Source organism: Topomyia yanbarensis, chromosome 2 (genome assembly GCF_030247195.1).
Source record: "Topomyia yanbarensis strain Yona2022 chromosome 2, ASM3024719v1, whole genome shotgun sequence".
Lineage (NCBI taxonomy): Eukaryota > Metazoa > Arthropoda > Insecta > Diptera > Culicidae > Topomyia > Topomyia yanbarensis.
Window position 1 is genome coordinate 430,461,961 of NC_080671.1, and position 13,739 is coordinate 430,475,699.

Genomic DNA, 13,739 nt, shown 5'->3' on the forward strand with positions numbered 1-13,739 from the left:
GTTTCAGAGTGCGGCCACACAGAAATTTCTCATATAAACTATAGGAAAAATTAAAAATAGAATTTTTATTTTTGATGCTAAATGTGTTCAAGGTGCATGAAACGTCGAGATTTGATGCAAACTCGAAAAAAAATTTGACGACGATTCACTCTTTTGGATTTTGGCACATTTTTGCCTTTCTCATATAGAAAGGTTATGCAATCACTCTGAAAAACGTCAACCTAATTTTTTTTTTCGACTCGCATAAGGTTACTGGATTTTAACAGGGGCGTAGTTGATGGTTTACGGAGAGGGGTTACACCTCCCCCCCCCCTCTACTGTTCACTCCCCTCCTTTAAAAATCTCCTTAAATCACCCCTCAGACCACCACCCCATGCAGCCCTCATACCCCTACCTTTCAACCCCATCATCTTTAAACCACCACTGTATCACAAAGCATACCAATTTAAGCTGGGGAGTCGTTCGTTCATGGGACTTTCGCCCTCCTCACATATCCACCCCCGCATGACAAAATGAGTTAGCAAGCAGATAACATTGATCTAATGCTGATTAGGCTAATGGAGTATGATATTTTTTTGGTTCAAGTGTTTCACCGTCGACAAGTAGCTCATCAAGTTCGTGGCTGGCATGCCATTGTGTATAAGTGCAAAGTGTACTAAGAATGTAATGGACATTTCCACAATTATGTTGAACATAAAAAGCCTCCGTGCCATAGTTTAGAGAAATGAGAAAGGCACAATTGCACCGCTAGGTGGATTAAAACAGGTTTTTTCAATTAATAAACTATCTAAGGTTGGGTTGGAAAATAGATAAGTAGACCTTATTTCATGGGAATAACTGAAAGAATTAATTCGTTTTTTTAAATATGCTCATAATTTTCAACATCGTCACACCTTCTTTTAGTCACTATCGCGGCTAACCGAGTCCACCAATTCACCATCTGCCCGGCGTCGCTGGTGACTGCTCCTTTCATCTTCAGTTCAAGTTTCATTATCGCTCAAGATTTTTCTTTTGGACGGAACTGGTTTTTCTTTTTTGCGGATTCAGCTAGTTTGAGATGAAATGACTCCGATGTTTCTGTACAATTTTGCACGCAGCCCGTGTGCACGGATTTAGAATAATTACCTTTAATCATGTCTTAACAGGAAATAATACTGCGAGTCGTTTGAAACATAAAACGTCATTTGAGTTCAGACAACCTAGAAACAAGCCATTGAAGAAATCGAGGAAGATATATCAAGAGAGTTGCTGGAATGTGATGTAAGTCAAACTGGTCGATATCTCCGGATCTGTTCTTGTTTCGTCAAGTGGCGATACTAGCAATAGTTGCGAGTAGACACAGAAAAGGTCGATCAGAGATATTTCACTGCCGATGATATCTCCGTAGGAGTGGTTGAGAGCTATATGGTACGTGAAAACAGGCATCGAGATCGAGAGAAATACCGCCGCCGAGGGATTCTCAGCACCAGCCGAGGAACGTGTCACACCAAGAAGGAAACTAACAGTGAAGAAATCTGTTTTAATCCACCTAGTGGTGCAATTGTGCCTTTCTCATTTCTTTAAACTATGAGTCTATGGCTGGTTATGTTCGGTTCAATTATAGAAACATCTACTACATTCTTAGTACACTTTACACCTACACACAATAGTTTGCCAGCCACGAACCTGATGAGCTATGTGTCGACGGTGAAACACTTGAAACAAAAAAATATCATACTTTAATAGCCTAATCAGCATTAGTTCAATGTTGCCTTCCTGCTAACAACGAACGAACCACTCCCCAGCTTAATTTGGAATGCCTTGTGCTATAGCGGTGGTATAAAGATGATGGGGTTGAGAGGGGGAGGGGTATGAGTGATGGATGGGGTGGTGGCCTGAGGGGGGGGGGGTGCAATGAGGGGTGATTTAAGGGGAATTTAAATTGGTGGTGACCGGTGAGGGGGAAGGGGGTGTAAATATCTCCTGTTAAAACCCAGAAACCTTATGTCAATGCCGGGATCAGGTTGACGATTTTTAGAGTGATTGTATATCCTTTCTCTATGAGAAAAGCAAAAAGCTACGTTATTTGTGCATGACCTCTTAGCTGACAAATATATATATTTATATAAAATATATATTTTATATATAAATATATAAAATATATATTTTCGAAATCTGGACGGATCTGATTCTTTTTAGATTTGGATGAATCTGAAGCTGACAAGTCCATACAAGTTACAAATAGTGTTATAACTAGTGTATGAGGAAAAGATTGCAGATTTAAAATAACTCATTTGCTTCTTTTATAAACTGGCTGTCCAGAAATGGACGAAAGCAAACAGAACAAAATCTAATATGATTTTTTATTATTCGAGTTGATTGAAATACCCAAAGAACATCAATTTGAAAGAACAATGTGAACAATGGACTAGTTCGCTATGGACGTGTGTGACAAAGATCTATTTTGCGGAGAGTACAGTCACAATGAGACGAAAAGGTATTTATGGAACATTGTTGTCATGTTGTTGTACCATTACATTGTACGATTGATAGATTATAGTGAAGACCCGATTTTATCAGCCCACGTTTTTGTCAGCCTCATGAAAATTTATAGTTGGTAGTTCGATGGGCTCTAGCATACGAACCAAGTCGAATTCGAGTAAATTTTTTCTTGAGCATATTTTTCTTATCTTAGAGATCCTTAATATGAAAAAATCCAAATTTTAATTTTATTTTCAATTTTGCGCTGTCTGACCCTATTAAGTGACATTTAAACTAAATAATCGGAAAGGGTTATGAAGCTATATCTAGGGACTAAAGAAGAATATTTTAAGAACTTCGGTTGTTAAAAAGAAATATATATATATATATATATATATATATATATATATATATATATATATATATATATATATATATATATATATATATATATATATATATATATATATATATATATATATATATATATATATATATATATATATATATATATATATATATATATATATATATATATATGTCCCGATTTTGTCAATATTCCCGTTTTAACAGCCAAACTCACCAAAGGGCTGCTAAAAACGGATCTTCACTGTATTAGAATTGTCTAAAATAGATGCAAGTTATTATGAAAATTCTGCTAGTTAACTTGAGTGCTTATGGTAGGGGCCATACACAAATGACGTAGCTTTTTTCGGCGATTTTTGACCCCTCCCTCCCCCCTCGTAGCATTTGGTCACAAAATTCTAACCTCCCCCTCATAAATAACGTAGCATTTACCTACGCCCGCCCCCTCGTCCCGTGCAAAGCGGCCGGGGGATAAAAAAATTACATATGTTTTTCAATTATTTGAAATACATGTTTGACTATCAACATTTTCATTAAAAAGGCAAATTGCGTTCAAAATAAGCCCATTCAATAACAAATATAGTGTTAATAATTTTAAAAATTTATATGGCAAGGGGAGCATGAAGAGAAGTTCTCTCAGTTCACAATCCTGCAGCCGACGATTCTAAGAAGCATACGTTCATCTTAATTAAATTACTAAATTTTGTTTGGTTGAATCCGAAGTGAAAATTTAATTCAGCTACCAAACTAAGTCTACTAGCTGGCAACATTAGCTAACCAATGTAGCAAGTTAAATCCGCATACAAAATCTTTTCGTATTTTTGCGAACTTGCAATTCCGCTAAAATTTACCTCATGAAAAGCCGCGTCAAAAGTAACTTGTTTAAATTTAAATTTATTTCTCTTGGGAATGGAGGATCATTAAGTTGTTTTCTCTAAACAATGGGTTTTAAACTTAATGCTACGTCGCACAACTTCTGACCCTACCCTCCCCCTCGTCACACTTCGTCACAAATTTGGTATACCCTCCCTACCCCCCAAAATGCTACGTCATTTATGCATGGCCCCGTACAGAATTTGCGATGTTAAAGGCTGATGAAGTACTATCTCTGATAGTCGACACTAGGCTAACGAGGCATCAATACTTATTAATTTGCGCGTAAGTGAGTAAGTAGAAAGGCGGCTTTTAATATTTGGCTAGATTGTAACAGAAGCGCTATTTCTAAAGATACTTCGAGTTTTCCGATCTGTATACTTCACATCCTTGCTCTCATTTGAGTACTATGACCCTAAATTTTCATAACTTTCCCTACCCAACCCAGTAATCTTAAGGTAATTAAAAGTCGTTAAAATGTAAAAAAAAGTGTTATGCCTAAATCGAAAATACAGCTAAGAAATCAACCTAATTGAAGCTAGCCTAAACATACAATTAATAAAATCGTCGATTAAAACCAACAAACAATACCGAGTTGATAGCTGAAAGTCATAGTAAGAATTTCGATAGATTCTATCATATTATATAAAATTTGTAGTAAAAAAAGTTACAGTTCACTAAAGTACGCTGAAATCTAATCTGCAAGAAGGATAATGAAATCGGATAGTTTATTTATGTTCTTATTCTATTCTATCAACTATTGGCCAAACTTATATCATAAAATATGTGACAAAATCAATTTATCACTATAAGATGAATTGATCTGATCTTTTCGATATCAAATTTGAGCTGAGCGACTCCAAATTCACTTATAATATATGGCTATGGGACGAAATTCTCTAAATATATAAATGGCGGATGAAGAGAATGTAAGTAAATGGGACGGGAGGGAGGGGGGAGGGTTTACGTAGGAAGAGATGGTGTGAGGGGAAGTTATTTGGGGGTTGATGGAGTATGCTATACCCAAACGCATTTTATACCCGCCATTTGATATTTGGTTTATGCAAATCGGTTCAGTCATCACCGAGTAACCGATGTGACTAATTCTGGAATTCGTCCAGAACCCGAGAATTCCGGAACTGTCGATAGTGGACAATATATTCAAAGAATCTTTGTTTAATCATCAGTTATCTATACTTGCAAATAGAAATGATGTGATCTAGACTTGCAAATAGAAATGGTTCTTAATCCTTGAAGCATTACGATTGTACCAGTTTATATGGGAAATTCCTATGTGGCTGCAATAACCAACCTGTAACTCTGGAACCAAATGTCAGACATGAATGAAATTTAATGGCAGTCCATGGGAGTATTGCATCTTTCATTTGAAACAAAGTTTGTAAAAATCGGTCAAGAATTCCATGAGAAAAAGATGTGACATTAACTTACGAACTTGGAAAGTACCCGGGGGTATCAATAACCGTCATAGGTGGCCAATGTGGTCAAAGCTCCTTAAAATGACCATTAGTGACCTAGACCCGCAAATCCGAGCTATGTTGCACCCTTTTTAATATGTATTACACCATTTGGACATCATGGTGTTACCATTTTATATGGGAATTTGCTGGGTGACCGCACTATTCAACCCGTAACTCTGGAATCGGAAGTCCCATTGACAAAAAATTCAATAGCAGCTTATGGGAGCGTTATACCTTTCATTTGAAATCAAGCTTGAGCGATTCGGTTCAGCCATCTCTGAGAAATGTGAGTGAGTTTTGAAAACACACACATACATACATACAGACATTTTCCGATCTCGACGAACTGAATCGAATGGTATATAAGACACGGCCCTCCGGGCCCCGGTAGAAAAGGCGACTTTCACAGTGATTGCATATCCTTTCTATTGAGAAAGGCAAAAATAACTTTAATATGTGAATAGATTTAATATCTATACGGATACTGAAAGCTCTTTTTACGCACTATCGAAAAATATAATCAATTGAAAAATAGATTTAAAATCACCCTAAATAACCCAAAGTGTTTAAAATTTAAAAAAATTACTTGGTATACTCCAAAACACAATATCGCCCACAGCTTCTACAAAGCAAAATGCTTTTTAACAAAAACATATTGGATAATGGGTTTCACATAACTTGAACTACACAATGAGAGGCAGCGCTATATGTCTAATAGAAACGAAGACAAAGGGATTCCGCCAACTTACCCCAACCACCAACTAGCCCCGGGCTCCCCATAATTTAGTTAACTTAATCAATATGAGTTCAATGTTATCTACATGTGATTATATTTTGAAATGTTGGTGGAATGGGCTTACAACCATTGACTGCTGTTGAATTTCATTCGGTTCTGACTCTTGGCTCCGCAGTTACAGGTTGGTTAGTAAGGTTACACTGGAATTTCCCATATAATTCGGTACAATCGTAACACCCCAGAGGCTAAAAACTATTGAAATAATCTCCAAATTACTTCGATTCGCACGTCTAGACCACTGATTGTCAATAAAACATTCTTTGGATATATTGTCCACTATCGACGATTCCGGAAGTCCCGGATTCCGGGCATATTCCACAATTTAAGTCACATCGGTTCTTCAGTGATGACGGAACCGATGTTGTCAAACCAAGTCTCAAATGAAAGGCAACATTTGCGGTTGAGTATTGTGTCGCCACTCATCACCCCCCCCCTCCTCACCCTTGCCCACATACCTCGCTCCTTCATCACTCCTCTCCCTCTGGACCACCCTCACATCCGCATTTCCTTCATCCACCCCGTATACCGAAATAAGATGAAGGATTGCTGACGCATCCTCCACTCCCACTCTACTAACCCACCCCCTCTCCCCTTCACTTCCAAACCCATTCCGTCAACATTTCAAAATATAATGAAGATAACATCGAACTCATGCTGATTAAGTTAATTGAATATTAAGGGAGCTCGGAGCTAGTTGTCGGAATCCCTTTGTCTTCGTTTCTATTAGACATATGGCGCTGCCTATCATTGTGTACTTCAAGTTAAGTGAAACCCATTATCCAATGTGTTTTTGTTAAAAACATTTTGTTTTGTAGAAGTTGTGGCCTATATTGTGTTTTCTCGCACACCAAGTAATTTTTTAAAATTTTTAGCATTTTATGCTATGTAGGGTGATTTTAATTCTATTTCCCAATTGATTATATTTGTCGAGAGTGCGTAAAAAGAGCTTTCAGTATCCGTATAGAAATCTATCCATGAATTAAAGTGATTTTTTAAATATTTTTTTGTAAAATATGCGGCTAGGGTAAGTTGGCGGTGACGCACGCGGGGTAAGTTGCGCCAACTTACCCCGCGTGCGTCACCGCCAACTTACCCTAGCCGCATATAGTAGCGCCTACTATTTACAGTGCAAATGTAGTCATCAAATATTTTTGGAATTCACTTCAAAGTAAAACTTTGTGTATCTCGTCAATGCAGGGGGTATTTACTTCGGCCAATCACCTGAAGAATTTCGAAAATATGCTTTTGAATATGGAATACGCGTCAAAGTAAAATGTCGGGGTATTGAGATTGAAATATATAGGCAATTGTCGGTTAATATACAATTTTATTGAAAAGAGATTCAGCACGAACCTTTGATATAATTGAATCTCCATTTTCTGGCGTATTCATACATACATACCGCCAACTTACCCCGGGGCTGGGGTAAATGGGCGGGTTTACCGCATCACACATTTTTGTATATAAAAACAAAGACAATGCAACAAACACTTTAATGAAATTCAGGGATGTTGGCAACAGCGACATGTTCTATTTAGCAAGATCTATCAACATCAAAGCGCTAAAAAGGGAACCTGAAAACACCTCAAACCAGCCCCGCTCTTCCCTATACTTTTTTGTTTAAAGTGAGTCAGCGTCTACTTACGTGCTAAGTGAAATAAGAATGTAATAGACATTTTCACAATTCTATTGAACAAAACCAGCTAATGAATCATAGTTTGGATAAATGAGAAAGGCGCAATCGCACCACTAGGTGGATTAAAAAAGGAACTTTTGTTTTTGGCAGCTTGGAGAGATTTCGACGGAAAATTCTCCCTTATCAAATCCCGACACAAATCCCGTGACCCATTTTCCGAACTGTAAACTAGCCTTACACACCCTTAGTTTGATCGTACACTTGAGTAAGAGACAGACGTCTCAAATCCAGCAGTTTTTATTTACCCTTCTGCAAAGGTAGGTACGCCAAAAGAGCGTAACCTAATTTAGGGTATAATTTAGTGTTGTACATACTAAATTATACCCATTTTTGGGTACACAACAGTTATTGCAAGTTTTTTCTTTTTCATTCAAGTTCATCCCTTGTTTTTGTACTATGGGCAAAGATGCAAAAACATTTCAACTTGTTCCAATAAAGTGCATTTGTTGTCTGTGATATTATTGATTAAAAGCATATTTACACTCTTTTATTAAACAAATATAAAATGTCGCCTTAGATGGTTAAATTAAGCAAACACAAACAGTTTTTGTCTTTCTCAAATAATATTGTGTCTGGATTATGGGCCTTCCATATGCCTGATCATTTTTTCAGTACCATTCTTGAGAATGCGTTACGTTGCTCTTAGTCCGTTTACAACTAATGCTAGACATCCAGTGTATAATTTTCCTGTGGATCTTTCTCTAGTTCTGGATCTTCCTCTAGTTCGAAATCTTCCTCTAGAATCGGATCTTTAGAGGTTTCATCTTCCAGTATCATTTTTACCGCTGTTGGGTCTTTCAGTGGAGGATTTTGCTGTATTTGATTTATCAATGTAGAACCTGTCTGTGTTGGATTTTCCTGTATTGGATCTTTCAGTGTTGGTTCGTTCTGTGTTTGATCTTTTAGTGTTGGATCTTTCAGTGTTGGATCTAGCAGTATTGGATCTTTCAGTGTTGGTTCGTTCTGTGTTGGATTTTCCAATATTGATTCATCCAGTGTTGGATCTTCTAGTGTAGCATAATCCTTTGTTGGATCTTTGAGTGGTGTATTTTCCAGTGTTGGATTGTCTAAAGTTGGTTCCTTCAGTGTTGAATCTTCCAGTATTGGATCTTTCAATGTAGGATCTTCTACTGTTGAATCGTTCAGTGTAGGATCGTCCAGTGTTGGATTATCCGTTGTTGGATCTTTCAGTGGTGGAATTTCCCGTATTGGCTTTGAACCCACTGTTATTGATGGGTAGTGCGATGTTGAAGTACTCCACGGTGGATATCTCATTACTGGATATGACCATTTGTATGGTCGAGCGTCTGGTGGAGGGATCGACGTCGATTTATACCATGTCGGGTTACTCAAGGGTCGGTTCCCCATTGGTGATATTGGCCAACTGTATGGGGAATAACCTGTACCAGAATATCCCTGTTGTTGGTTTCCCAATGTTGGAAAGTACATTCTGTTTTGTGGTGGAGAGCTGTTCAATGATAGGAATTTCGTTGATGCTTGATACGATGGCGATTTATTAAATGCTGTGTTACCAATCGTTGGATCACTTGAATAGTAATAATTTGTTTGTGAATTGCTCGGTGCTGAGGCTGCTTTGTTTGTAAACATTGCGGCGGTGTTTCCTACTGGAGCTGCATTCCTATATGCTGAATATCCATAATTGTATGCAGCTGGAGAGGTTACTTGTCTATTTCCCGACGAATTAGGATGCCATCCTTGATTATAATTTGCCTGATTGCTGAATATTGGAGCGCTCGAGCCTACATGTCGTCTATTAGCTATTTCCGTGGTTGGAGCTCTATTTTTGTTATCACAACAAATCGGGAAACAACAACACGGTACACATCCCGTTGCTATGGTGATGGATGGCATGACCAAGAGGACTAAAAATGGTGAAAAGCTATGAAAAACTACCATGGTGGAAATGTGCTAGGTAGTTTCAGATGAGTGAAACATATGTCTCTAGTTCGAATTTATACTCAGCAAAATCGTTAAGTAAATTTATCGGAGCTGTTATATATGTTATGCTTTTTACTGATTTAACGATCAGGTGGTAATTATTATAAATTGTTCAATACAATTCAATAACAATGTGTTCAGACTGATAACAGACGTTTAGACTAGAACAAAGAATTATTTAAAAATCTGTGTGCACCTTCAAACCGACATACGTTGGGAATCAATGGCGGACTACTGTATGCTATACACGCAATTCGACAGTTGCACTCTACCTATATCGATCGCTGCGCTGCATAATTTTTTGCTGAATATGTTTTGATTTACAAATATTTGTGGTGATATCTGGGACAGTTCAGTTTATCTCTAGTGAATCTACTGAGGTGTTCGTTTCGTGCCTCTCTGTTCCAAAACAATTCACAAGCATATATATGTTGTTGATAGTTAATGTACCATGTGTGTTGACAATTGATGAAACAGTTCTTTAAAACTCGGTTCGATGTCTTTGATTTTTAACACTCCAGCACAATTTGTTAGTTTCGTTTTTCGTTTCGCCCAATTACTGAACAATTACTGTATTTTACATTTATTGGTGAACTTGCCCTACTCATCATCACTATTTTTAAATGAACCTATATCAAGAACCTACTATTTAGATTTAGTTGTTTTAGTTTAAAGCGGAACCTTCACTGCAGTCAGTAAAACCTTTCATTTTGACCGAACTTAAAATTCGGAAATGTCTTAGTTAAGACTCAAATGAAAACCATGTATGCAACCGGAAACTATCGGTAAATTTGAAACCAAAAGCCGTCGTTCCAAATTGTTGAATTGGAATGTTTCCACTCGGGCAGTCGGATCAAATTTTATTACTTTGGAATCCAAATTAAAACAACGTCTGATGTTATTCCACACAGGGACCTTGTAATAATTAGTCAAAATGATCGGTTTTCATATGTTCTCATCGGTACAAGAAGCGAGATACAGCTATAGCGGTTTAAATTTCATCAGGCCTCAGAGGCAGTGCTTTTCAACGTCACGTTTCAAACTTGCCTTGACAAGGGTCGAATAAGCAGATACGGATTAATGAATTTCTTTCACCTTTCCGAAGGTTTGTCTGATAGTAAAACGCACTATCTCCATTGCCAAGTCGCGCAGGACAAATCCCTCCCGTTTGTCATTGCATCTGTCATTGAAATCAAACAGTAGACCAAACATTCGACCCTTCTAGAAACTATGCAAACGATCCACCGTTATCAGAGTTCATTCGTGACATTGACCCATATTATTGCACAAGGTCCTGTTCATTGTTAAATCCGACGATGACCAGTTGTACAGGGCCAGCGGGAAAACTATACCATTTACGTCTTCGCTTTGTCCAATATTGACGAAGCGTGATAATGTGGCTAGTCGAACCGAATGCTACAAACTCACTAATGAATTAGTTTGACTGTTTGTAATCCGATTTTGGCGGTGTGTGGGACACCGCTAGCTTCTGAATGATTCACAAAAGAGATAATGCTCATCTTCGCACCTGTGTGTAGTGCAATTTAATCGCTGCGAAAAATGATACTTTACAAATTCGCTTCTGTTTTCCGGTTTGGTGCAATCAAAACACGCGCGGTTCATTCTGTTACTACTTTGTAAATATAAAGGATGACGATCTGGTTGAAGAACCGCAAAGTTGATTAAAATCATAACATCGTATGATTTAGAACAATGCCAATTTGCAAAGAATATATATTCTTCGGCAGGAGTTTGGCACGATAAATATTAGAGAAAGGCAAAAGTAAAGTTTTTATGCCTATAATGGACCCCCTGGCGATTTTTAATCAATTTCCACCAATCCTTGAATGTAATCACTATTGTATTTACTCTGTCAATGTTTCAGGAGTCCACATCGCTATTGATTCATTTTCCGCAAAAACACTGCGTTGTAAATCTTTTGTGTTGTTCCAGTTGGTCAAGTCCAATCTTACGAAACCGGACAGAATACAATCGGTGATCTGACTGGTTTAGCTATAGCTTCAGTGTCTTCAACACTGTAAACTTACGTACTGCACACTACACGTGTGAGTTTTCTGTGCCTCAAAGTGTTAAAAACACTTGTAGTCTTCTGACTCCCATTGAAATCGAAGATAGTTACTCCCCGAATTAGTCTCTTTCACGGTGTTGTATAGGTTTACAGAAGTATCGCGAGAAATCGAAGATTTTGTATAATAATTTTACTCAATTTGTGATATTGTTTACACCGACGCGACTTGTTTGTAATTCCCCCAAAGTATGGTACACTGAGAAACAGAAATATGCATGGTTAGCATACTTTCTATTCCCGTCTCTTTTCTTCTGCTGTGATTTTTATGCATTTTCATGCATATACTTCTAGTAAGCATTCAATGAGTGGATAGACCGAATATGTCCAATGCATAAAATTTACAGCAGAAGAAACGAGAGGCAGATAGAAAAGTAAGCTATCGATGCATAAATAAAATTATGCATGTACGCGCTCAAAGAAAATAGGGAAAGAGACGAAGAGTGAAAATCAGTCAAAACGGAAACACTCCCTTTATGATGATTTTAACACTAGAATTTTGGCAACCGCTTCCACAGGCAGCACTTTAAATTAGGCAATCCATTAGACGTTTGTTTGACAATTCAGCGGTGGGTTCTATCAACAAGTCTACTCCTGCGAACAGAAAAACTCGTCCGACAAATAACTTTGTTAGTCCGATTCGTTTGATGTTGGATCGAGTCAACGATATTGTCGGACGTCGCACCCCTCGGAGTAACGTCAGAATAAGTAAACAAGAAATAATCAGCTGATCAGAAACGTCTCATGGATTGTCTAATCAAAGGCGTTGTTTACTTATTGGCGATTCTACGTTGAAACCGCTCACAGATAGCGCTGGAAGCAAAGTGTTGCTGATTTGATTCTGTTCTGTCATAGTGCATATATTTTCTGTAAACATTGGTAAAAAAATAACTTTTAAACACCAAATTACCGATCAATTTGTTGATAATTGTTTATGAAAATGATGGAAAACCGTAATTTTATAAGATGATGAGTAAACATCTTGCGAAAAGGTTGTAAAACATAGTGGTTTCTAATATTATTCGCAGAGCTATATGTGTGCTGTTCCAAAATGTAATTTGTTGAGCATCGTAGCCGCCGCAACATCATTTCCAGTTCCTCCTAAGTTAAGCTAAACCTGCATGAGATGGTGTAAATTCATGCAACTCTCCGGATCACGCGAGTAAAGAATATATCTGGTTAATAGGAAAGTGTCAGCTTTGTATCATACACAGCCGATCCTTCTCTCTGATAGTCTTCACTGAATCTCCTACGTAGTCCAAAATATGAAGGAGTTTGACATTGGTACTGATTGGGTCTCGGTTTCAAGTTGGAACTTTATTTATGGAACGATTTTTGATAACCACAATAATACCCCGAATACATTTCGAAGAAATGTATGAGCAAAATAGTTGCAAATGGCTGTAATTTCAGAATAATTGCAAATAAAACTAAATTTCTTGCTCGTTTCATTCATATTTTGGCAGTGGTAAGCTTTTTCCGAGAAGAAAATGAAGTTTTTGTTGTAAGCTACGACTCACTTGCGGGTGAAAAAAGCAAACTGTATCACTTTACCAGTTCATGAGCTGAATCATAGGTGTCGCACGACTAATTTTGGTTTTGCCGCAAATCGCCAATATAAAGGCTCGCACAGAATGAAGCCAAGATGGGAGAAAGGTGGGAACATTTAACACTTTTGAGTGTATTAGTTTAATACTTGCAAAATTAAGCATGGCGGCCGGGGCCCTTGAAGTGAACGAACGAGCATCCTGATTCTTTGGCGCACGATGAAAAGTGAGAAAAGGCCGAGCTTCACCTCGGATCTACCTATTAGAACACTTAGGGACAATTTTTACTTAAAAAAAAAACGATTAAATTAACTATGACCGAACCGAAAGAAAACTTATGGCAACAGAAAGGCCCACTACGTCATTTGTTTGTGCTTTTCTTCTTCATATCCTCTTGTTTTTTCGGCTTCATCAAAGAAAAATGACAACCGCACTCACACACAGAAAAAAATGTGCACACCTGTATCCGTCTTGGAAT